This window comes from Camelus ferus, chromosome 4 (genome assembly GCF_009834535.1).
Source record: "Camelus ferus isolate YT-003-E chromosome 4, BCGSAC_Cfer_1.0, whole genome shotgun sequence".
NCBI classification, from domain to species: Eukaryota; Metazoa; Chordata; class Mammalia; order Artiodactyla; family Camelidae; genus Camelus; species Camelus ferus.
The window spans coordinates 21,496,767-21,518,566 of NC_045699.1; the positions used below are offsets into that span (position 1 = coordinate 21,496,767).

The following is a 21,800-nucleotide window of genomic DNA, read 5'->3' on the forward strand; positions in this document are numbered from 1 at the left end:
ATAACTCTTCCTCCCATATACGGTAAGGACTCTCATAGGGTCCCCAGCTTCCGGGAGGTAGGCAGAAAGGATGTGATGTTAGGAGATAGCCCCTTGTAGTTCAAAATATTCTCCTTTTAGAGTGGGCGCTCTAGCTTTGATTATGCAGGTGTGGGCCAGTTTGAGATAGGATAGGATCAAGGCATTGTATTAGTTTCCTATTGTTGCTGTAACAAATAACCACAAACAACGTAAAATTATACTTATAGTTCTGGAGGTCAGAAGTCCAAAATAAGTCTTATCAAGCTAAAATAAAGGTATGGATAGGGTTGCTTTCCTTCTGGAAACTCTAGGGGAGAATGCTTTTTCTTGCCTTTTCAAGTGTCTAGAGGCTGCATGCAGATCTTGGCTCATAGTCCCATCTTCTTTCTTCAAAATGTATTATTCCATCCTCTGCTTCCCTCATTATTTCCTATCTTTGTTAACTTTTTTTTTGTTACATTTTTACTATCTTTGACCTTCTTGTCTCACTCTTGAAAGGACCCTTGTGATTAAAATGGGTACACCCAGATAATACAGAACATCTCCCCATCTCAAGATCCTTAACCACATCTGCAAGGTCCCTTTTGCCAGGTAAGGTAACATATTCCTAGGTTTCAGGGATTAGAATGTGGACATCTTGCTGGGGGTGGGAGGGAGAACATTATTCTGTCTACCACACATGTATTTGAACACCAGGAAGCCTTGGTTGTGACTGAGCAGGTGAATTCCTTACTGATCTTCAGATGATCAGTTACTAGGACACACAGAGTGAAATAAATAAATAAATAAATAAATAAATAAATAAATAAATAATAATAATAATAATATATATATATTGAATAAGCAGGTGGTAATGTCCAGTGAACCCTGGAAATTCACAAACATTTTTGCCTGTTTTGGAGGTCTCCCAGCTGGAAAGGGCTGACTCCTTGGGGGACTTCATGCAAACAACCTGCCTGGATTGAACATGGTCCATGAATTTCAACTCTAGTTTCACAAATTCATGTCTTTGGACAAGACCATAGGTTGTGCTGCCCCAATTCATGAGGGATAAATTAGAGCAGTAACTCTTAAGTCAGGGTGTCAAAGTTCATTGTTTCTCAGAATGTTAATCATTTTGCTGTACTAAAGACGGCTCATGGTCAAATTCAAACACATTTGAGAAAAACATAGTTAAGTTCCAACCTAATTACATCTATCTGAGTCAAAGAGATTTTTTTTTTTGAAATCTGAGGACCTGTCAGAGCCTTTAATACGCTAACAAGCAGTTGAAACCACTGAAGGGGAACACAGAATAGAACATAGCCCTAAATATTTTGACCTCAGAACCCCTTAGAGCAGGGCACCTGTTTATGTCTTAGAGAATTTGGGCTCTGTGGAACAGAACTGGAGAAACACTGTGTTCAAATACTAACTATTTAGGTGATGATGATGCTCTGTCCAGGGTTTGATCCGGGTACTGATTATTCAGTGTATGGAAGGTTGTTTATCACTCATCAGATTCCTGGATGTGGATGAACTGCCATCACCCCAGGGTTTTGCTCTACAAAGACCTGTGCTGCAGGAGCAGGCAAATGACTCAGCTAGTGGGCCTGAGGAGGAAAGCACAGCCTATCAGAAACAGAACACCTTAGTATGCTGGCATCTTTCTTCTTCACAGAGAATACAGGGGCCTAGAAAGAGATACAGGGCCTGAAGAAGCTTTACCATAAATTCATGCCTTTTTATTTGCAAATGATGTCAATTTCAGGTTCAGCAATGAAGTGTACCTACCTAGATAAAAAATTATTTTTTGTGTCTGAAAATACTTCCTGGTGGACAGAGTATTTTTCCTTAGGAGGACCCCTAGGTGAATCTGAAGGACGGATATGGTAAAGGGGTGAGGCAGGTTCCACTGACCACTCTCCGCTCCACAGGCCTAGCAGGCAAGGGTGGTGCATCCTACTGCTGGGCAGCGGGCCTCACAGCCACAGTCACCCAGCCTACGGCTCCCCCCACTGCAGATATTAGCATGACATTTCCATCCCATCGGTTCTGACAGGTAAGATAGAAGGTGACTATAAATACATGTGGGAGGTCTCCAGACCCATTTACCTCCCTTGAGACTTTCCTGGAACCAAGCCAGTAAATTCTATACCATCCCAAATGAGCTGTATTTTCCTTGCTTCAGTGTCTGTTAGGATATGAGGTTCCATACATACTCAACTGCTCACAGCTAGAGTGCCCATCACCTCCCTCCAATCATAGCCACTCTGCCTACTTGCCCCTGGTCCAGGTCAACATCCTAATCATCTCTCTCTCCCCGGGTCCTAGATAGGCTAGCAGTGGTAACTTCTGGGTTCCCTCCTGCATCAGTCAGGAGAGGCTGCTTAGGCTGCAGTAACAAGCAAGCCCATGTTTCAGGGGCTTAAAGCAAAAGTGTATTTCTCAGTCATTTCACAAGTTCATCTCTCAGCAGCAGGGGGCTCTGCTCCACACTGGCCTCACTCGGGGGCTCAGGCTAACAGATCCTGCACCATCTAGAGCATAGCTAGCTGCATAGGAGGAAGGAGAATGGTAATCTTGTACTGACCCTCAAAGACTTTGCTCACATTTCATTAGTATTTTCATAGCAGCTATCATTTATGGAATATTTACTCTGAATCAAACACTTTACAATCATTTAATCCCAAGCACAATAAACTTATGAGATATTTATTTCCTCCATTTAAAAAATTAGGGACCTGAGTCTTAGAGAGATTAAGTAATTTATTGCAAATCTAGCAACTGGCAGAAACTGGCTTTGATTCCTAGTCCAGCTAGCTCCCAATCTCCTGCTTTTACCTAACTTGCCTTCTTCACTACAGAAGTTTCTCTGAGTTCTTATCTATTTACTTCTATTTATTTCTTATTTCTTATATTTATTTCTTATATATGTGAAAAATATTACAAAACTGTAACAATTAAATCACAATTATATATTTAAAGAATTGTCTTATTGAACTGGGAAAATTTAAGTAAAAATGTAAAACATAGCCAAAAGCACATAATTACTGTAATATTTACATTCATCTTTGCTATTCATCTGCTGCTAAAGTTGCTAGTTTATTTCCCTACTCACACTTAAAGAACTTTATTTGTTCAGTAACTATTTTCCTTTCTTCCCCCCCGAAACATCTCTTGACAAGTCTCTGAATACTTTACATTTTAAGAGACTTTTCAGTGCCAAAGTCCATTGATGACTTCTCCCCTGCCCAGAAGCTGCTAGTCAGCAACACTGAGCTTTCCATTTGAGCTCCTTGAATTCATGCTCAAACCAACAGAATGAATTCACCCATTTGTAATGCTTAATGACTTGATTCATTCAGTTAACAACTTGTCAAAATATTTGCATTTCCAGAATATTTTTGATGTTTTATAGAGATAATGAAAGCAAATATTTAAAATCCAGACTGTTCTGGAAAATATAGAATATATGGCAATTATAGGTTGTAGCTATTCCAAAACCACCAATAATAGTTTAAAAAAAAAGAAGTTTCCTCCTTCTGGTATTTATATCTTCATGCTGGTATGTATCAACTAATCAACGGACTTAGCATTGACTGGGTAGAGGGTTATTCCTCTTCCCACAAGTGAAATTGCTCTAACCACGTCTTTCTTTCTTTCTCTCTTTCTTTTTCTTTCTCTCTCTCATCCCTTTCAACCCTTACCTAAAGCCAGATTGTCCTTGGAGTTCAACTCCTGCCCTTGCCTGTGGGAAAACCAGAAATAATAACTAAAAAAATCTGGTGGCCTTCTGTCTTCTTACAACAGAATTTGGAGTCCCTTCCATAGGGAATTAGGCTCTGTGTGGAATGGGTCCTTCATTTAACCACCCACAGATGTCACCCAATTTACTATCAGTGGGCATTGGATGGGAACCATCAACTCACCAACATCTGAAAGATGTTCTTTCTAGGGACTCGCCTCTGGTTCTTAGGAAGACAGAAAGAAGAGGTGAGAGCTCAGAGTCCTTCCCTAGGCAGGCAGGGCAATGTGGTGTGATCCCAGAAATCATGGGTTAGAGGTCAACTCCCAAAGCAAAGGCTTTGGAGAGGGATTTTGAAAGGAAACTGTTAATGTTTTGCCTTTGCAACAGGCTTGTTCCCACTTTCTTAAATTAATCCACCACTTCTTTAGACTCAGTCAGTCTTCCAAATAGCCCTAAAACTAAAAGCCTATTATCCATGGGCAAAATCGCTCAATCCTGGACACTAAGTCAAATGACCAAAAGGCCAGACTAGAAAGAGATATCTCTGGGGAGGAATGATGGTGGCCCTGGGTGATGTCTTCTGAGTTCACACCATCTCTGAAAAAAAGGCTATTCTGGGCTTGCTAAAGGCTTAGTTCCCCATAACCCTCTGTAGCTGTCCTGGGTATCAGCAGCTTTCTGAAAAGCTCAGTAAGGAGAAAACAGAACCAACCCTCCAGTGAAGTGAGGAGTTGACAGGGCCTCTGCGACTGAGCACAGCTCCACAGGGTGCCGTTCAGATTCTCTTCTGTGTGAACAGTGATCCCTGGGGCTGCACAGCCCTAGGACGTAAGCCGAGGCTATGATGGAGTTTGATTTATTACTTTGATTACTGATTATGCATAAATGATCATAATTTATTCAATAAGGAAACAAGTTGCTTAAGAAGTTAATAAATGAATAAGGTCCAGGTATTAGCAGGAAGAGAAAATAATGTTTGAATGACTACACTGTTGTTAATAGAGTTAATTTATCTCTTTGTGACGTTTAAATACTGATATATGCGCGAAGAAATCCACTTTAAAATTTTGGATCCCCCCACCCTGGCCCTGCAGTTTGGGAGCCAGTGGAGTCATCTGTTGCCCTGTCTCACTTTCTCCTCACCTTCAATTCTACCAAAGGCAAGGCTATAAGCTCCTCAGAAATAATGACATCATGTCTTTCTAGTCACTAGCAGCTTCTTTTACTAGATAGCCTAGAAAAGCTTGGAAAATGATAATTCATTTAGGAGGTGAGACACCAGGTTAGCAAACATTCCAGACATTTTGAACAACGTTGTGGTGGACATGGGAGATCAGCACCTGACATCCATCCGGCCCTCCTCCTAGTGGGTCTTCCTGTACTGCAGAAGCTGGAAATCTCAAATCTATATTTATAGGACTCCCTGGCCACCACAGTGACAGATGGGATTTAAACTGCAAGGCAGAAATGAGGTAAGGCTGTGTTTTGTGTTCCTTTCTCCATTTCCATTGGCAAACACTGCAGTGGGCTCTCTGGTTTTCCTGTACAGATTCCCTCCTCCCCCAACAGTGGTAGCTTCACAGGGCAGAAGCAGTTCTTTCTGTGACCCAGTTCTGTGATGTGGCTCTCAAAGTCCTATCTTACAGCTCAGCCCAGTCCTGTTTCTTTTGCAAAGCATGTAATGAAATAAATCTCCATAAACTAGAGCAGGTGAATTCTATTCCCAGCTACTGAATCTTGACTCATTCCAACTTCACCCAACCTCAGTTTTAACCAGAAAAATAAAAACTGCCACTTAAAGTAGCAAAATACTTCAACAGTGCTCTTTGGCGCTTGTACTGGTGGCGCCAAACAGGTACTCTCAACGTCACAGGTTAAGAAGCAAATAACTACAAGCTCTTAGGAAAGCAATTAGGTAAAAAAGAATCAAGAATTTAAAAAAGCCTGCAACTCAGGAATCCTTTTTAAGAATCCTAATTTTAAAATATAGGAAAAAAGCTGTATGTACTACGAAGTCCCCTGCAGTATTATTTATAATACTTTGAAAGTGGAAACAAGCTAAAACGACGGTCATAGGGAATGTAAAATAATCATGTGCTATCTATGTGGCTTGGTCATAGCAACATGAGAGTATGTTTAAGTGACTCCATTAAGTTTTAAAATCAAAATAGCAATGCTTTGTGCAGTGTGATAAAAAAAAAAACTATGACAGTAAAACATGCAAACATGCATAGAAAATATAAAGTCAATATACCAAAATGGAAAAATAATCTTCTCTGGGTGGAGAGTCTGGGCAGCCTTGGTGAAATTTCTTTTACTTTTCTGTTTTTTCTCCCTTAATTTCTTTAATTAAAATGTACATTTTTAAATTGAAAAATAAACTTTAAAAAACTTATCTCTAATGTACCAGCATAAAATCTTTTGTGGTTAAGTTTCTACTGCTCAAATCCATTCTTCCCCCGCCCCCATCATCCAATATTTATTAAGCAGGCCCTTTAATGTCACAAGACTCTACTGCCACGCATTGATTTTTATGATCTTACTGGAAAACCGCTAGGTGCATAGAAAGGTATCTGCGCATGGTGTCTGCATGCACATAATATATCACTTTGGATTGCCAGACAGCAAAGGAGAAACACCATAAACACTAATTTTTACTCCTAGATGGCTTGGTAATTTGCTAAATTTCCCTGTAATTGCTTCTAATTATTCATTACATTAGAGTAGAAGGGGGTGGCTATAAATTTTCAATGAAAACAAAATTTAAATACAATGCATCCAAGATGTCTCCGCAGACCCAGGTGGCAACCTGTTTTCCTTATTAGGGAAATTCGACAGACATCGGCAGCACACGCTGCTTCTTAATGTGACTGAGGAGGCTGAGCCCAGGAAGCAGCACTGAAGAGCGTGATGCTGGTTTGTGAGGATGCTGCAGGAACGGCTCACCACTTCCACTCTGTATGAAAGCGTTGGGGGGGGGGGGCTGACCACTTGCACCCTCCCTGCGAGGTGTCAGCATCTCTTGGTAATTCAGAGCAAGGCTGGTCATTACTCCATTCATTCATTCGTTTGCTCTTTCTTTCATTCACAAAGTACAGATCGAGCACCTGCTCTGAGTGAGGCAGCATGAGAAACAAGCCGCTCCTTAAGAGGGCTGTGGGAAGGTGATCTACAAGCAAAACACCATAGTCCAAGGTGATGGACTGTACCTCCCCAGTGGCACAATCAGAGCCCAGTCCCAGTGCTTCTAACACCTTCTAGACAGAGCTCTGTCTAGAAAGGGATCCGAAAAGCTTCAGGGAGTGGGTGGCAACGGAACTGGACCTTAAAGGACAATTAAAATTGACAGTGTATGTAGCTGCTGTGGCAGGCAGTGTGGCAGTTCATCAGAAAGCTAAGCACAGAGTAACAATATGATCCAGCAACTCCATTTCTGGGTATATAACCAAAAGCAGGGAAAGCAGGGACTCAAATACCCACGTTCATGCACATCCATGTTCACAGCAGCATTATTCACCATAATCAAAATGCAGAAACAATCCAGTGTCCGATGGTGAATGAGTGGGTAATTAATGTGATAGATCCACATGATGGAATGTTTCAGCCTTAAAAAGAAGTGAAATTCTGATACATGCTGTAACATGGATGAACCTTGAAGTATCACATTAACTGAAATGAGCCAGATACAAAAGGATAAGTGTTACATGGTTCCACTAATTTCGGGTACTGGAAGAGCACAATTCATAGAGCCAGAAAGTAGAACAGTGGTTGGCAGGAGCTGGGGGGAGAGGGAGTAAGGGACTCTTCTTTCAGTCAGGCAAGATGAAAAAGTTCTGGATGTGGATGGTGGTGATGGTTGCACAACAATGAGAATGCACTTAATGCCACTGAACTGGACACTTAAAAATGGTTAAAATGGATGATTTAATGTTACCACAAATTTTAAAAGTGTTAACAAAATTTGACAGTGTAGAGAGAGGAAGGGCACTTGAGCCAGAGCACAGAGAGGGACAGGGAGACCAATTTGGCTAAAAGATACTGGATGCAAGAAGTAAACAACAATAATAACAAAAGAAGTAACCATAAGTATAACCTTCAAATAGTATTTATTTTTCTGCTCCAGGCCCTGTACAACTTCTTTTGCTACATTATCTCATTAAATCTTCTCAATAATCTATATTTTATTATCCCAAAGTTAGAGCTGAGAAACCTGTGACTAAGAGAGGGCAAATAATTTGCCCTGTGAGCATCAGAGTCAGGTCCTGACTGTGTCTATCTGTCCTCAGAGCCCACCCTGCATGTTTTTGCCTCCTGCAGGTGATGTGGGAGAAGTGGGTTGGACCCCTGAAGCCCTGGATTAAGGAGCTGGGCAGTAATGAGTAAACAGAAGGGATAGAGGAAAGAATTTTGAGCAGCAGAATAATGCAAAGAGAACTACATTTAGGGAGTAGTAATCTGACAGTGCGAGACAGGAGGCTAAAGGGAAACCTGGAAGTTTTCTAAAGAATAAATGATGACAATCTGGCTTGAGAGGCTGCAATGGGAAGAGGAAGGATGGGCATGGTGGTCTCTTCAAGGGATCAGACACAGACTGAGTATGGAGGATAAGATCATTCTGATTATTATTCTGTGGTTTTTAACACTGGGAAGATTGTGCAGCTATCAGAAATAGGAAGCCCAGAGAAGGAAACAGGTCTGTGAAGGAAGAAAATATACTGGGGGCATTTGGAGTTGAGAACACCAGTAGATCTGATGGGTGAAGACATTCCTCAGACTGTTGGAAAGTGGAAGTGTCAGACGTTAGTTTGAGAAGTTTGAGCACTCAGGCAGGAAAACCATGGCAGCCAGTGTGAGGGTTGGGACCACACGGCTAAAACCTTCACATTGAAGCATTTAGGAGTCCTCAAGATGCTGGCTGGCTCCCTGCCTGCTCACCCTGCCAGTCTACACCCTCTATCCTTGCACACCAATCCCATCAATCACCCATGAATGGAAAACCAAGGAATATCAGACACTTGAGGAGATCACAAACATGAATAAGGAAGATCGAGATGAATAAACACGAACACATGACCCCAGAGGAACTGGAGATCATTCAGTGAACCGAAATCACTTTCACTGGTGTTCTGCAAGAGATTTGAGATAAAACTGTATCCGTGAAATGAGATCATGTTGCTATGATAAAAGAACAACCAGAAACCCATAAAGAATTCTTCAAAATAAAAATTATCAGTGTCATAGTAACAAAATTGCAACAGAACATTTGGAAATAAAATCAAGGAAACAGCCCTGGACAAGGAAAAGCTGACCAAGTAGTTAACAAAGCCTAAAACACAATAAGAGGAAAGAGACCCAGATTGCCAGTCCAGGAGGACCAACCTCTGACCAATCAAAGACATAATACAAGAACAAAAGCTCATGAGTCTACATGTCAAAGGAGTCCATGAGGTCCCAGCACAAGCAATAAAAGAACCACACACCCTTGTAAAACCTCCATACCAACAACACAGAGATCCTAAAATCTTCTAGAGCTAAAAAGACAGTTCATCTTCACAGATGCCGTGGGCATAGGGGCAAAGAGGGCAGTGGGGAATCACACGTGGGACATCCACCCTGTGAATGCTTCAGTCTTGAAGGCCTGCCTTGGGAAAGTTCCAGTGAGCCAGAATTTAATTCCCTTTAGTGTTTGCTTGCCATAACTTTCAGGAGAGAACTTCCTATTTGGCGAGCAGTCCACATGGGTCTGACGCCATGAGCAGGACGGAGTGGTCAGGGAATGAAAGAGAGTCTGTCCTCTCTTCACCTCCTCAGGCTCCGCAGAGAAGGAACGGGCGCTGCTGGCTCAGTGGGGATGAGGCTCTGAGTCACTAGGGTGTCACAGTGTGACAAGACCAGCAACCCTTGAGAGGATGAGGAACTGAGACAACCTTCTGACGGGTGGGTGGGGAGGGGAGAGCCCCCTCTGGGAAGGGAAACCCTTGGGTCTCAGCTGAGCTCCTCACACCACTGTCATTTCCTGTCCATCCGTCTCCTGCACTCACCGTGAGCTTTGGGAAAGCAGGGTCTTATTTAGCATTTTTCATCCTGCACTTACCCGTCCTGGTGCACAGTTCAGTAAATGCTGAGTGGCTGTCTGGACAGAGGCAGGAATGGATGAATTTCTCCCTTTGTTCCACAGAAAAGGTGACAGTGGCTTCTGGCTGGCCGTGCCTCTGGAAAGTATGCACGTTCTGCTCCATTATTAAAAGAAACTCCGCATAATTGGGCTCCGTTGTCACTCCTAACAACAGAGAAGACCATTTTGCCTGTCATTCTTCAGAAAAATTGTGAATAATAAGTTCATATGGATTATTAAAACTTCACCTCTAAGAGAACTACACTGCAAAATATTTAAAACACAGCATTTTTCACACTGCTACTCTTCCTCCAACGGTGTCTTTCATTCCTGCTTCCAGAACTGTCTTTCTGTGCTGTTCCTCAATGTCTTTACTAAAACTGCCTTCTTTGCCTGTGGCTTACTCCATTGACACTCACTGTGAGGCCTCTGCTCAGATGCACGATCTGTATCCCTGCTGTGAAACCCCATGTGGGGACACCTCTGACTAATTCACTTCCATCATTGTTTCCCAGGGATCCTACAATCCCACTCCTCTTCCTCCTTTAAAGGCTAAATGCTGTCTCTGAACCATCCGCTAAAGGGCATTGTGTACACAGAAGGCAAGCGCCCTTCAACCCACAGGCAAATATTTACCTCGCATGATTCACATTACTGGCCTCCGGCAGGAGCTTAAGTCTCCTCTCCCCACTCCCTCTTTTTCTACACGTGGCTCCAGACTGAAGTATTTCAGACCACAGTTGCTGTTTCTCATATGCACCCCCAGTGCCCATGATCCCTGGAGTGTTGCTCAAGATCACCTCCTCAGTTTTAAGAAGGGACTCTTCCTTGCTTCCCCTACTCTGTGGATGAACCTGCCACAACAACTGTCTCTATGTTACACTAAATGTTACCTTTCCCAGCTTCTCTTCCCTGTTAAAATCCACATATTCTTACATATGATTTTAGCAACATATAATGAGACAAGGAGGCCATCTCTGGTTGGGTCTCACAGAGTTACAACATTTGGTGAAGGAGGTGGGGAGGGAATGACTCATCCAGAAATGACTGGCTGGTTCACAGTAACCAAACTTATAAGGGACTGATGTATAAATCAGAAAGTCAGTGCATCAGTTTTGTTATAGCAGATAGAACTTACTAGTGACTCAAAGGTTGTATCTACTTTTGAGGAACCCACCTTTCCAGGATCCAGTTGCCTAGAGTACCAAGGTAGGAATCAGATAGTTGATAGAAGAATATGTAATCAGAGTGAAAGCAGTTGAACAATCTTGTGGAACATTTTGTCCAATTTCTGAAAGGCCTGATGGATTATTCCTGCCTTTCTAAAAAAGCTCATCTGATCAATGGCTAGATGACATGAGTCCATTAAACACAGTCTTTCTCCCTTGAAGAAAACTAGACAGTACACTTCAACTCAGGCTGCCCAACTCAATCTTTTCAACACTCTGCCCATATCACCGACATGATGATTAATTTAGCAAACTGAATTCTTACAGGGCTGCTTTTTTCTTTTATGTATGTGTGTGTTGTGGGTAGATGAGAGTGATCTTCCATTCAATCATCTAAATTCAAAAGTTGGCTGATGTGTTTGTATTTCACTATTATAATGTCCATACTGAATATTCACCATGTTTAGAACCACTGGCGTAATCTCTGCATCTCTGTTAGTGGTTGCCAAAAACAAAAAACAAAAAAAAAAACCTCCCAATTTTCACATCCTCTCTGTGTCTCCTGAATAAAAATCTACATTGAAGGAGATGGGACCAAGTGATTTCAAAGGTCCCTTCCAGCTCTATAATTCAAGGATTTTATGCCTGAGATCAGTGTCCTGCTCTTAAAAAAATCAAATGACCACATAAGACAAAGGCCCCCTCATTTGTCCTGGGCACACAGCAAATGGAAATTTGCACTGAAACTGACTGGAGAAATTAGAAAAAGAGCAATGAAATGATGCATCAAGTGTCAAGAGCTTTCTGAGGGGACGAGTTCCTGGTTCAACTGCGTGTCTTACTTAGGTTCCAAGCCAACAATATTTACCTATCTGACAAGCTATTGGGGTGGAGGGTAGAGGGGTAAATTTTATAACTATCAAAAAGGGTTTTGAAACACTTGGATGAAATGTACCATACAAGGACTAAATATTCTAATTGGCCCTTTTCTGTCTCTTTATTTGCCAGTGAAACTAATCCTGTTGATCTCTCGATAACGGGGGCGTTTAGAAACAGAATTCCACGCTCAGACAAAATCCAGGTATTCACTGTTAACCGTTAGTAAGTGTTGTATGTATGAGAACTGGGGTGTCCTCTTTTCCTTCAACTACAAAGTGTCCCTTTGGAGCTCACGCTTCACTCCCCCACACAAAATGCACTTTGCTAAAATGTTTACTGTGGAGTGGGGTCCTTGTAGAAGGCTGCTGAGGAGGTGAGGGCTGTGTGCAAACACACGGTGGGGAGTCTGGATGGGTTTACAGTAAGCACAACCGCCCCACGGGGACTGGAGCCTTTTACCTCTCACTGGGGGGAGGGAGGGTGGGGAGTGTCTGCCATTGACCGGGTGCTGCAGCCCCAGAAATCAATTCAGCTAATGAGGGCTGCAGCTGGGAACAGAGAGGAGCAAGTGGGAGCTGGCAGGTGACGTTGTAGGCTGTCTGCAGACACAATGGAAGCACAAGAAACAGTGACCACCACGTCCGTCCACTTCACCTTTGGATGCTGCAAACTCGAAACTGGGTAATATGAGCCAGTATTAAAGGCCTAAAGCAGAGGTTTAGATACAGGCTGCTTTCCTGGTTGAATGGAGGTCTTAACTAACTCGTCAGCCCAGGACACAACCAGCACCAGAAATAACAAATAAGGGAAAGAAAGATGATTTTCTGATACTATATGCCCTTGAGAATGTTGAAAAATTCAGCCAGGAAAAGGCAAAGTGTCACACTTAGAGCTACCACTCATCTCTCGTAGAGCAAAGATCAAGAAACCAGGACCCACTGGAGAAATCTTACCCAATGCTGTGCTTTCCTTGCTTGACCTGGCTTTGTGTTGTGTTTCGTTCTGTTTTGTTTTAATTTCAAAAGTCTTTGGTGAGTTTTCAGGGCTGCACGTTGTGAGACGCCAGGTATACAACCCAGTGTGGTAGTTCCTAAGTGCTTCCCCATTCACCAAATGCCCCACGGCTCCCTTCCCCTGAACCACATTTCTGCTACCTGGCTGTCCCTACAGGTGTCTAAATTGTCCAGATTTGACACTAAGATGTAGAACACCAAGATTTCTGAGGAAAGCTAGGAAAGGGCCTAAGGCCTAGAGAATGACATGTTCTGCCCCTGACGGTTGTTTGAAGCTAGGAGCTGGAGGAGGTGTTAGATTTCCTTTCCCTGGAAGAGCCTGGCTTTGGATGGATGAGTTGTCCAACTGTGTCTAAAGTGGAAGCCAAACTAGATGTATTCACACACACACACAAACACACACACATACATCAGTTTAAGTGAGAGATAATTCCTTTATCATAAAATTTCCCATTAGGGTATACAAGTCAGTGGATTTTAGTATATTCACAGATACGTGCAACCATCACCACAGTCAATTTTAGAACTTTCTCATCAACTAAAAGAGAAATCCTCTACCTTGCAGCAGTCACTATCTCTCTGCCCAGCCCAGGCAACAATTAATGTACACTCTGTCGCTGTAGGTCTGCTTATTCTGGACATTTCATACAAACAGAATCACATGTGATACTTTGTGGCTGGCTTCTTTCATTTAGCATACTATCTTCAAGGTTCTTCCATGCTGTAGCATCAATCAGTACTTTATTCTATTTATGGCCAAATAATATCTTATATTGTGGATATACTGGATTTTATTAATTTACTCATCAGTTAATGAACATTTGGGCTGTTTCCAAGTGTTGTTTTTTTTTTGCTATTATGAATAATGCTGCTATCAACATTCCTGTATAAGTTTTTCTGTGGCATATATTGTGGTTTCATTTAAGTAATATTGAGGAGTGGAATTGCTCAGTCAGATGATAATTCTATCTGTAACCATTTGAGAAACTGCCAGACTGCTTTCCAAAGTGGTTGCACCATTTTACATTCCCACTAGCAATGTATGAGGTTTCCAACTTCCCCTCACTCTCCCCTACACTCGTTATTATCAGACTTTTTTATTATACCCATACTAGTACGTGTGAAGTGGTATCTCAGCATGGCTTTCGGCAACGTGTGGAGCATCTTTTCATGTGTTTACTGGCTCTTTATATATCTTCTTTGGAGAAATGTCTATGCAGATCCTTTGTCCATTTTTTATATGTCTTCCTATTATTAAATTGTAAGAGTTCTTATATATTTTGGATACAAGCTCCTTACTGCAAATATAATTTGCAAGTGTTTCTTCCACTCTATGGATTACCTTTTCATATCTTGATAGGATCTTTTGACACACAAAAGTTTTTAATATTGAAGACATTCAATTTATCTATCTTTTCTTTTTCTTTCGTTGCTTGTGTCTTGGTGTCATATTTAATGTTCCATTGCCAAATCTGAGATTACAAAGATTGACCTCAGGCTTTCTAAGAGTTTAAAAGTTTATAGCTCTGAAATTTAGAGCTTTGATCTATTCTGAATTAATTTTTATAGTATGTGATGTGAGATAAGGGTCCAACTTCACTCATTTGGATGTGGCTATCCTGTTGTCCCAGCATCATTTGTTGAAAAAAAACTATTCTTTCCCCATTGAATGGCCTTGGCACCCTTACCAGGTTTCTTCTTAAGATCTCTTCCAAGTCTGACACAGACTTTCTTACAGTCTTAACCTTCAAAAGCCATCCCTCCTTTTAATCTTATTTAATATAGCCAGAATTCCTACCTTTCATGAGTGCAGAAATGTCATGTTTAAAGTCAGGTTTTCCCCAAGTCTTCCTGAGAGCCCCCAGGACACACTTAGGTGTCCCATGGTTCTGTCCTAATGGCCATTTGCCTTAAAATGCAGCCACCTCTCTCTCTGGCCCCCAGTGCTTGCCATTTTGTCATGGCTTCTGACTGTTGCCCCTCTCCTTGGATTCCTGGGCCCCAAGCATGGCCACAAGCCTCTCTCTTAATTGCCAGAGCACAGCTAAGAAAATGTAGTAACATCTAACACAATTTTACTGAAGGCCTAGGGTATGATGCAGAAAGAAATTACAACACAGGGGACAATAACATACAGTTGGATGTTGGGGATTGCTGTCCCAGGTTCCACTTTGCTGTCCACGAAGCAACCACTGGATACCTCCCACCTTAGTCCTCTGGGCCAGTATCACCCCAGGGCCAGTATCAGCAGAACTTCCCCAGATAAATGTGTCCTTCACCTGCCCTACATCCACTCTCCTTTTAGCTGAAGGAGAAGAAAATCTTTTCTTTTTCCAAGTTACCATCATTATAATCTTGCAAAGATGTAACTCTGCTCATAGCAAGGATTTTTTAAAATATTATTATGGAGAATAGCTTATGTCCTCTTCATCTTAAATACTCCATCCCAGAAAAAGATCCAGCTTTAACTTTGCAGAACAAAGGAGCTCACGGAACTGTCGTTCCCAAAACAAAAGAGCTGTGTGCACTCAGGTGGGAAGTCAATGTCTACTTCTAGCTGAAACGGAAACTTCTGGCCACACTGAAATCACAGATACTCACCCTCCTATCCCTACTCTTGCCATTAAACAGGCCATCAGGTTCCGGGGTACGATCTCTGGGAACTCTGTTACTGAACCTGGTGTACCACAATAGCTTTTCCTTAGCTCTATTGTTGATTCTTCAATTAGAAATATTCTTAAAGAATTTTTCCTTTTTTTTTTTTTAATGGAGCTACTGGGGACTGAACCTAGCACGCACTCTGCCACTGAGCTATATACCCACCCCAACTCAGTAATTTCTTTAAAAGAGAAGAGTTATGTCTTATTTCCAATTTGGACTTTAAGAAAATATATTCTTACCTCTGATATGCTATCTTTAAGGTTTTTGATCATTTCCCTTATGGCTCTTTTTGGTAAGAAAATGAGACTCACTTAGTAGTTCTAATACTATCCTACTAAAGCAAAAAGGTGACCACATATATCAATAGTCAAATTGATAGAAAACTGAGAAAACCTAAATGCCTTTAACAAGAATCATGTGACTATAAATGACATGCAGACTGTGTGGTTTTTTAATCCAGATAAACTTCTGAGTTATTTAGTCCAATATTATTTGGAAGGGAAATGGAACTAATTTTTTAACAAAACATTTTACCTGGACTGCTATAAAAATAAATTTGAGGAAAAAAAATCTTGAAAGTAGATAGTTAATGGTAATAATCTCTTAGATCTAAAAAATGCTTTACAGGCAAATTGACTGTTGACAACTCTGTTCTTTTTGCTCCAAAACAAGGATTGATCCTCCTTAATTCTTCATTATAAAAAAATCAGAAAAAAAAGAACTAATTCTTATTCTGAGTAACTTATATTCTTGTGCCCAAAATTCCTTTAATAGAGCATCCAGCATAGGGTAGAAACCTAAATAAGAAATTGGTGATTTAAATAAAGTGGAAATGTGAATGTTCTCAAGTCTGCCTGTGTGTGTGGTTTGTGGACGTGAGGCGTCTCCTCCCCCGAGCATCTAGCCTGGCTCCTCTACAGAGCAGGCCTTCACCACTTCCTGTGGGGTGGATTTTACGTGAATGATCTTCATTACCCAAACTTTATACAATTATTCTGTAATGTTCAATGAAAATGAAAACTTCTTGGACTGAATATTTTTAATAGCCAGACTGCTTGCAAGATACTCCAGGCTGGCAAGGATTTTGCAGGGATATCCGTGCAGACAGTGTCACTGAGGAATGAACAAGCAGGCAGCAAAGCCTGTGGAGGCAGCAAAGGGTCTCTCCCTGGGATCAGTGGAGATGGAAGCAGGGCAGTTCGGCCTTCTCACTCCTCCTCAGTGACCTCAAAGATCCCCCCATCACGGGAGCTGCATCATAAAATGGCTCCTTCGGCCCTTTTCCTTCCCAGGCTCCTTTGGTTTCCCTAGTCCTGACATTATTTACCTTCAACTGGTATTTCCCGAACCTCGGCTCTGTACTACATGATGGGCACACCCAGAACCAAGTGCAAGCTCACAATATAGTGTTCCTTCAAAATTCTAAGGCCAACGTTCTGCCAAAAAAGCTCTGCTCAAAGGGGCATGAAGCACTGAAAAAACATGGGTTTGTAATCAGTGGTATGACATGGTATTGAAAGCCATGGACATGGATGAGTTTGACTAAAAAGAGTATAGGATGAGAAAGACAGGGCTTCAGAATAAGGCCCCAGAAAGATAGATCCTGAATTCCTGTAATGGCCTACCTTTGGGCTTCCTTCATTTCAAAGAGAATTTACTCTTCTATCTTATTTAAGTTACTATGAGTTTTTGTTTTCTGTTAAGTGCATCCAAACTCAATTCTAACTGGAAAAGTAAGGCAAAAAAAGATTAGTCAAGAATGAAGAAAATTAAGGAGCAGTCGTTGAGGTAGGAAGGAAAACTAAGAGAATGTCACAGAAGCCACGGGGACAAAAGTATCCCATGAAGGAGTGATTGGTCGAAAGTGCCCAAAGCTCCTGAGAGATAAAATACGGTAACACTAAAAAGCATTCCTAACTATCCATTGGACTCAGTGGCCTACAAGTCATGGATGACTTTTGTGAAACTGCACACATTTGTAACCAAGATGGAATTCCATTTGGAGTGGGTTGAGTGATGAGCAGTGAAGAAATGGAGACCACAGTATAGACAAACCTTTTGAGAAACCTGGCTGTGAAGGAGAGGCAAAAGATACAGTGGAGGCCAGAAGGGGATGTGAATGAGGACAAGAAAGGTTATTTCTAAGACAAGAGTGGCTTGAGCCAGTCTTGAGAGGAGTGAGATAACAAGAAGGAGCATCAGTCCTTATCCAGACCAGGTGCTATGGCCCCTCATTACAAACACCTCCTCACAAGCACCCTTAACTTCCTTTCCTGTCTCCCTGGCATCTGGGAGGGGACACCTCATTCCAGAATGAACCCACCGATTCTCATGTCTTCACCTAAACAACCACTGGAGAAAATCACGCAGCTGAGCTGACGGGCTCTGTCTAAGAAGCATTCTTCCCCCTCTGAGATGAGTATTCCACGTCTTCTCTCCTCTCCTCAAATCTCCAGACTCTCTCCCCACCCTCAGTCTGCTAACGGCCTGACTTCAACTTCATTGGAAAATCGAGAGCATTAAAAATGGTTTTTAAAAATTTTTTCCAAACTTTTTGAAGTATTAAATAGTATGTTTTTCACCAACACCTCCTTGTCACAGAGATATGTCTCATTTAGGCAATTCTGGAGATGCGCATTGCCTGAAGGAGGGTTACTGTAAGCAGAAAAGTCAATTTTTTTGTTTTTCACAGTTATTTTATAGTCAATAATCTGGAAAGAAAAGGCTTTGGGTTTGTAAGTTTACAAAATTTTGAGTTTTATAGATCTTAGCCAGAAGACACGTGGCAACGCGTGTACATGTTTTGGATTTCACAGTGATGGGAGCTGTGAGGGCACGGGGCACGTGCAATGTGAAATTCTCCTGCCCCCATGGCTAACAGCATCCCCATCCTGGCACTTCCCTCCTCAGTTCTGATAGTGAATACACAAGGGCCTGAGAAAGGTATGGTTGTCAGGGGCTCAAACCCCTCAGGAATGACAATTTGGGTAATGTCACCAGGTAAATCACTGGGACCAGCTAAGGTGATAGCTGAGGACAAGGAGGATTTTGGATAGACAGCGGAGAAGGGAGTGAGTATCACTGGCAGCCCTGAGACCAAATGCAGCAACAGTGGCTGTAGTTTGTCCTTCCAACCTCCCCCTTCTACATTTCCCCTCCAAAAGAGAGGCCCCCTGGCAACCTGGAAGAGCACTCCCTGAACATCTATGAAGTGGGTCTGGACTCTGGCAGCCAAGGAGGTGGGGACCTGCTCTCCCTTCAAGAAAGAACTTGCTGTTCTGATGCAAGGAGTGCTGGATCTAAGAGCCTCTGGCTGTAGCACCTTTGGGATCTTCGACAGTGTCATGCTCCTCTGGGCAGTCCCCAGCCAACTGCTAAACATGGTGGGGCTACAAGGGTCTGGCCATCTCTGCCCGAAACAGGTCTCCTCTAAAAGCTGTCTTTGCTCTAAAGCTCCATGTTGGATTGGCGCTGTCTGGTCTGCATGAGCTTTGAATCTCTCCCTGCCTAATTCTTCTTCCCTTCTTCGCCTTCTATAGGTGTCAGATCAGCTCCACCATCTGAAGGCTTCCTCCCCAGTTCCACTCCCTCTCCCTTGATCTTTCACAGGCATTACTCACACTACTCCTCAATACACCTCTTGCACTCTCAACTCTGTCTCAGTGCTTGCTTCCCAAATGACCCAAAATGACACAGACGGTTGAATGATATGAGACCCAGGATGCAAGTGGACAATCCCCTCACCCTATACCAATTCAGGACTAAGCTTTGTTGATTATTCTTTTTCAATGTATGATGTATCCATCCTTATGTCCCATTTTCATTACCTGTTTGAGCCTTCACTACAATTTGCTTTCATATTTATTTACTTAATTGTGCTTAAAATTATTTTTAAAAATAATACAATGTAGAATTCAAACAATACAGAACTAAAGTTATCCTTTTATATTCCAGTCCTAATCCTCAGAGTTAACCATTAACTTGTACATTCTTCCAGACTGACTTATATTTCTGCATATAAATACGATTATACTAAACATTGTTATGCAACCTGCTGGGTATTTTTAACCTAAAAATATTATTTTGGACATATGAACATCTTTCCATTATCAATATATGTAACTCCACTTCATTCTTTTTAATAGCTGTTATCATATTTAGTTAATGAGTCTGTCATGGAAAAACTTGTATTTCTAGGATTTAGCTGCTATAAATAAGGCTGCAGTGAATCTTGTATTTATTTCTGGGAACTGATGCTCCATGTCTGTCCATTTTTTATTGGAGTGTTCACCTTCTTCATACTGATTTGTAAGAGTTCTTTAAATGTTGGTTTTCAGAGTATAGGTAACCTCCTTGGTTAAGTTTATTTCTAGGTATTTTGTTGTTTCTGATGCAATTGAAGTGTTTATGCCAGTTATAAAGTTCTGGTTCTTGAAGTGAAAAAAAAAAAGTGAATGAAGGGCCACAAATGGCAAAATATCCTTCTTTCTTATGGGTGAGTTGTATTCCAGTACATATATATTTGCTGCATCTTCTTTATCTATTCATCTGTTGATGAGCATTTGGGATGCTTCCATGTCTTGGCAATTACAAATAATGTTGCTATTAATAGCAGGGTATATGTACCTTTTTGAATTAATTCTTATTTTGTGGTTGGCTTTATTCCTTTGATAACTATGCAAGTTTAAAAAGCTAAAGCTCTAAATGTTCTCAGAAACAATGAACAGTACATATATGTAAATTTTTTAAAAATATGTGCAGTAAAAACATGTCATATTAGTTTCTGGTGTACAGTATCGATGGACTTGGAGGGCATTGTGCTAAGTGAAATAAGTCAAAGAAAGACAAATACTGTAAGACATCACTTACACGTGGAATCTTAAAAAATACAACTAACTAGTGAATGTAACAGAAAAGAAACAGACTAAGAGACGTAGAGAAGGAACTAGTGGTACCAGTGGGGATAGAGAGAGGGGAGGGGCAAGATGGAGGTGGGAGGATTACGAGGTACAAACTATCAGGTATAAAATAAGCTATAGGTATGTGTTGTACAAGATGGGGAATACAGCCAATATTTTATAAAAACTATAAATGGAGTATAACCTTTAAAAATTTGTGAGTCATTATATTGTATGCCTGTAACATGTAATACTGTACATCAACTATACTTCAATTTTAAAAACATGATATTGTAAAATAAAATAAATAAAAAGAAAAAAGTTCTTTAAATGTTTAAGAAATTAGCTCATTTTCTGATATGTGTTACAAATATTTTTCTGTAGTTTGCTGTTTATCTTTTGACATTGCTTGTGGTATGTTTTTTTCTATAAAATTTAAAGTGTATACATAGTCAAATTAATGAGTTTTCTTTGTTACAGATTTTAGGTTTAGAGTTGTGCCTAGAACAACCTTTTCTATACCACTATTATGAAAAATAAATCACCTATGTATATTTCTAGTACATTTCTAGTTTTCATTTTAAATATTTAAATCTTTTATTTTATGGAATTTATTTCTGTATAAGTGACCTAGTTTTATTTTTTCCCAAAAGGCTGCCAGTAATTCTAATGCCATGTATTAAACAATTCATCTTTCCCCACGAATTTGAAATACCACCTTTACCACACTCTAAATTCCCATGGTAGTTCTTAATTACTATGCTCCCCAGCCCCCTAGGATCCTTGCAAAACCTGTGTTAATCGGCCATATGTGAAAAAACAAATGAGATAAGCAGCAGAATGGAAACACTGACCTAAATGTAAGTCAACAGGAGAGTTCTCCAAGGTCCTTATCACTACCTCTAAAGTTGAAAGAAATGGTCCACGTCGTCAGTCGGTTCCAGGCAAGCAAGCAAGAGGGCACAGGCCGGGGCATTCTGGGCTCTTGTTGCCTTCTTAATGTGAAATCCTTCCCATTAGAGTCCTTGGGTTTTATGAAAGCGTGGTAGTTTTCAATGAACGCAGAATTCCAGCAAAGCTTTCACTTCAAAGCCTGTTGCTATTACGGCCGCTGCATTAGTAAAGTAAGTAAGGGGATCAGTTGCACATGAGAGCTCTGAGCGCCCTACAGCCGCCCTCAGCAGCAAGACAGCCTATCTGAAGGTGACTGCAGATGGACATGGCCCGGATCTCTGAAGGATGCTCGGTGCAGAATCAATTCAGGAACTCACAGATACTAGTTATCAGCTCGTGTTTATTCACTTCGCAGAGAAG

General features: G+C 41.3%; 1 protein-coding gene across 15 annotated transcripts in view; it reads right to left on the reverse strand.

The window, feature by feature from the left end:
• CCDC171 (coiled-coil domain containing 171) overlaps positions 1 to 21,800 on the reverse strand; it is a 488,107-nt gene that overhangs the window by 177,208 nt on the left and 289,099 nt on the right. For all 15 annotated transcript variants that reach the window (XM_032477676.1, XM_032477674.1, XM_032477673.1 and 12 more), the window contains one exon: positions 9,846 to 10,031. The gene's annotated coding sequence lies outside the window, so the exon portion shown is untranslated. The remainder of the gene's footprint in view (positions 1 to 9,845; positions 10,032 to 21,800) is intronic.